Source organism: Trichosurus vulpecula, chromosome 3, assembly GCF_011100635.1.
Source record: "Trichosurus vulpecula isolate mTriVul1 chromosome 3, mTriVul1.pri, whole genome shotgun sequence".
In the NCBI taxonomy this organism is placed as follows: Eukaryota; Metazoa; Chordata; class Mammalia; order Diprotodontia; family Phalangeridae; genus Trichosurus; species Trichosurus vulpecula.
Genome location: NC_050575.1, coordinates 128,992,460 through 128,997,156, shown reverse-complemented (window position 1 = coordinate 128,997,156; position 4,697 = coordinate 128,992,460). Strand labels below are relative to the sequence as shown.

Sequence of the window (4,697 nt, the reverse complement as noted above, 5' to 3'; positions counted from 1 at the left end):
AGCAAGATTAGTAATTCAGCTCTAACCTTGGTGATGTCCTTTGTAGCTGTGCATTGGATCTTGATAGCCTTTTAGAAAAAATAAATTTTTAATGTTTTATTATTCTTCACTTGACAGATACTAACAAGCACGAACATTTCCATATACAAAGAACAGAAAAAAGAGGATAGTACGTGAAACCTTGAGATTCTGTTACATAGAGCTTATTTTTCTAAAAAAATGTAACAACAAATTTTTCACGTCAACCTCGCACAGGGGTCATGCTCTTCTTCTCCACATCGTTCCAGTTTTAGTATAAATGCTGCCAAAGCCAGCACAAACAGCTTGTTTTTTGAAGGATATAACAAATTTAGCACATTAGTTGCAAAGCTGTCCCACCTGTCTATATATCCCTCTGAACTTCCTTCTGTTCCCTTCTATGCATTTAATTTAAATTTTAAAAGTGCTTACTATGTCCCAGGTGTGCGCTAAGCTCTTTATAATTATTATCCCATTTGATCCTCCTGCAAATAGATGCTATTATCATCCCCATTTTACAGATGAAGAAACCGAGGCAAACAGTGGTTAAGTGACTTGCTTAGGATCACACAGCAATAAGTGTCTGAGGTCAGATTTGAAGTCTTCCTGACTCTGGGCCTAGCGTTCTATCCACTGCCCCGTGATACTCTTTTATTTTTGCATTTTAATCACTAGTTTTCCTCCCCTTCAAATTCCCTCCCATTCAAGAACTTAAAAAAAAAAATAAAAACAAAGACCATAAGACCTCCTTTGTTACAAATAAACAACAGACCAAAGCAAAGCTACACCATGGCCGTGTCTGAACACAGGTCTCACTGTATACTGCTGTCAAGAGGTGGGAAGCATGTTTCAACAGTCCTCTGGAGTTGTGGCCAGTCACTGCATTGATCACAGTTCTTCAGTTTTTCAAAGTTGTCACTGGTTAAATAGTTTTTTCTCCTGGTTCTGTTTGCTTCACTCTGCAACAATTCGTATGAGTTCTCTCAAGTATTTCTGACTCTGTCCTTTTTATACATTTCATATACAATAATTCGTTCAGTCATTCCCCAACTGATGGGCATCTGCTTTTTCTAGTTCTTTGCCACAGTGAAAAGTGCTATTACAAATATTTTTGATTAATGAATTCCTTTTCTATTTCTTTTCTCTTGTGATATAAACCCAGCAATGATATTGCTGAATCAAAGGGTATGCACCATTTAGTAACTTTGGGGATATAGTTCCAAATCACTTTCCAGAAAAGCTGGACCAATTAACAACTCTTCTAACAATACATTAGTGTGCCTACACCTTTCCATCATCCCCAATAACAACTGTATTTCTACATTTCGATAGCCAAAGGCTGCCTCCTTAACTTTGGGTTTACCGGCTAGATTTCTTTCTTACAAACCAAGCCTTAAACCCAACTTACTCTGGAGTTCACATATTGGACAATAGGTCCCTGCCCTCCTAGCACAGAGTGAATGTAAATACTAAATAGTTGCTGTTTCTCTTTTGGCCAGGAACCCTGGAGGGTCTTCCCCTCCCAGTCTGATTTTATTTTTTTTTTGAGTTTTGATTAAAGGGGTCCTTGATTAACTTCTTAAAGAGGCCTACTCACTGAATGGGCATTACCTCACTCAAAATGAGAACCTGAAAACATGTTAGCCTAAAAGGGCCAGGGTCTCCCAATGCATCCTGGGCCATCTCCAGTCTTCCTGGTGGATATCAGGCCATTGGATCCAGATGGCCCTGGAGGAGAAAGTGAGGCTGGTGACCTTGCACAGCCCTCCCACACTCAAATCAAAGTTGACTGCAAGTCACGTCATCATTTCCTTGATATCATGGTCCTCTTCGAGAACGAAGGACAAACACAACAACAACCTGTGCCTACCCCTTTCCATCATCCCCTTTAACAACTGTATTTTCTGTTTTTGTCACCTTTACCAATCTGATGGGTATGAGATGGAGCCTTATAGTTATATTAATTTGCATTTCTCTTATTATTAGTGATTTGGAATGTTTTTATATAGTTGTTGACACCTATTTTTTTTCTTTTGAGGGCTGTCTGTTCATATCCTTTGAGGATCTATCTCCTAGGGAATGGCTCTTGTACCATTTGAATCAATGAATCAAATCAAATTTGAATCAATCAAATATGGCTCTTGTGTCATATTTGAATCAATTTTCTATATATCTTGGATATTGACCTTCATTAGAGAAAGATTCCACCCTCCCCAGTTAACTATTTCCCTTCTAATTCTAACTCCATTGAACTGGTTTGTGCAAAAATATTTCAATTTTATGTGATCAAAATTACCCATTTTGTTGCCTGTGATCATCTTAATCTTTTGCTTGTCCAAGAACTCTTCTACTCACGGTTGTTAAAGGTATCTCTTTCTCTGCTCCTCTAATTTGCTTATGATGTTACCTTTTATGTCTAAGTCATGTATCTATTTGGGGTTTATCTTGTCATATGGTGAGATGTCTCTTTCTTCCACCCCTTCCTTTTTAGGTTTTTCTTGACAATTGTGTTTGCCTTTCAAAGTTCCTACTTCACTCTGGTCTTTTCATCAGAAGTGCTCAAAAGTTCTTTATTCCATTAGAAATCCATTCCCCTCCTCTCCCCACCCCAGTAGGATTAAACTCAGTCTTATGGGGTAAATTTTTTTTAGTTATAAGCCTTTAGTATTTTACCTTTTGGAATATAGTATTCCAAGATCTCCTCTAATTTTTAAGAAAAGCTATTAGGTCTTGTGTGATCCTGACTATGTTTCCCTTGGTGTTTCTCCTGATTCTTCCTTGGTGCTCGCAATATTTTTCCTTTGATGTGGAGACTCTGGATTTTGGCTGTGACATTTTTGGGATTTTCCCTTTTGCTCTTTATTTCAGGAGGTGATCAATAGTTCTTTCTATCTTCACTTTGTCCTCTGGTTCTAATAGATCTGGATAATTTTTATTTATGATCTCTTGAAATATAGTGTCCAGGTTTTTTTAAATCCTGGTTTTCAGGATATTTGTTTATTCCTAAATCAGCTCTCCTTGACTTGTTTTCCACATCAGTTGTTTTTGATATCAGTGTATCAGTAAGGCAATAATAACAACATAGATGATAATTGTCAAAATGCCTATGTGGTGCTGTATCACATAGAAGGTAGAAGTATGCCGTTTATTCAGACACCAGAGAACCATATCCCACAAGTCATTTACTCAATCTATCTGAGCAGTAAAGCATCCAATACATAATATCACAACATGGAGCCTCACCACCCCAAAATCTCTCCGACCCTCTGCTGGGGTCTTCCCAAAAACAAACCAAGTCAATCTGTTCAGCTCTAACTATCACGGTGGCCATTAGCAGCCATAACTGCTCTCTCAGCATTTCCTGTGACATAACTTCCTTTTCCTCTCAGGAAGCTCCTCCTACCACATGTGACTTAGGCTTCCTGTGACTTAAGCAGGTCACATGGCCTATTAATGGGTGGGAAAGATCTTCAAATCTAAATTGCTACTACAATCAGAGATCTCATATGTATTTCCACTTTTTCAATCTTTTGATTTTGGTCTAATATTTCTTGCCTCATGGAGTCATTGATTTCTCTTTGATCTATTCTAGTTTTCAAGGACTCTATTACATGGACAGGGTTTATGACTTTCTATTCTAGTCTATTAAGTCTCTTTCCAGTTTTTTCTCCAAGAGATTTTTCTTTCTTTACCTTCTTCCAATAGACCCCTGGCATTTTGCAAATCTCTCTGCTCACACCCTTTATTTGCTGTCTGATACCACTGAATGCTTTTTACTTCCCTGCCCTGCTCTGACTCATGGAAGCACAAATAGAATAGAATGCAATGGAATGGAGTAGAAGAGCTCTCTATATCTCTAGCTTTGCAACATACATGTAGCTATCTTGAATTGTAGGTACTACCAGATTCTAACGTATTCCATTTAATACTTGTGTAACCTAGAGAATGTAATTTTTCCTCTCTGAGATTTATTTTCCTCCTTTATAAAACGAAGGCACTGGCCTAGACAGTCTCCCAGGTCCTTTCCAGTGCTAATTTTCAATGTTGCAAAGTCCCTTTCAGTTCTGCCATTTTCTGTTCTCATGATCTATGTTCTAAGGTAGTCCTTTCCAGTTCTAACACTCTATTGACTGAGGTCCCTCCTAACTCTAATGATTTGTCTCATAAGTTTCCTTCAAGGTCTTCAGTTCTATGATTCCCTAAGTACAGGCTCTGCTTTTCGCTTAACCTCCCTGGGCCTCAGTTTCCTCACCTGTAAAAGAAGGGGGTTGTACTGAATAGATAAAGGTCCTTTCTAGCTCTAGACCTTGCATTCAATGACCTGGTGATTCTCGGAGCCTGACTTCTGGCTCTCTCTCTCCCCTCCCTGTCCCTGGGAAAACCAGCTTGTGTGGTAGCCTGCTCCAAGTCTGAAAGCTTGGCTCTGGAAAGCGAAGGGCGGGGCATAAGCCCCCAGCCACCTCTCTTACAGAACAAGCCCATGCAAAGCTTCCTTCTTGGGCTTTCTGGGGCTTTCCTCAGCTGTTTCTCCCTTGCTGCCCTGTAGTTTGGTCCCAAAGCAGCTTCCCTAAGTGATCCGGGGCCTATCTCGTTGGGAATGAGATGACTTCCTGCTGTGGGCCCTTCCACCACAATGGGGGGGGAGTTCCATAGCAACTCATGGGGGACTGTCTTCTGCC

General features: G+C 39.6%; 1 non-coding gene across 1 annotated transcript; it reads right to left on the bottom strand.

The window, feature by feature from the left end:
- Nucleotides 1–213: 213 nt before the first annotated feature.
- Nucleotides 214–317, bottom strand: LOC118845147. Its single transcript, XR_005010026.1, has one exon. It is a non-coding gene; the product is annotated as a U6 spliceosomal RNA (small nuclear RNA).
- Nucleotides 318–4,697: the final 4,380 nt, after the last annotated feature.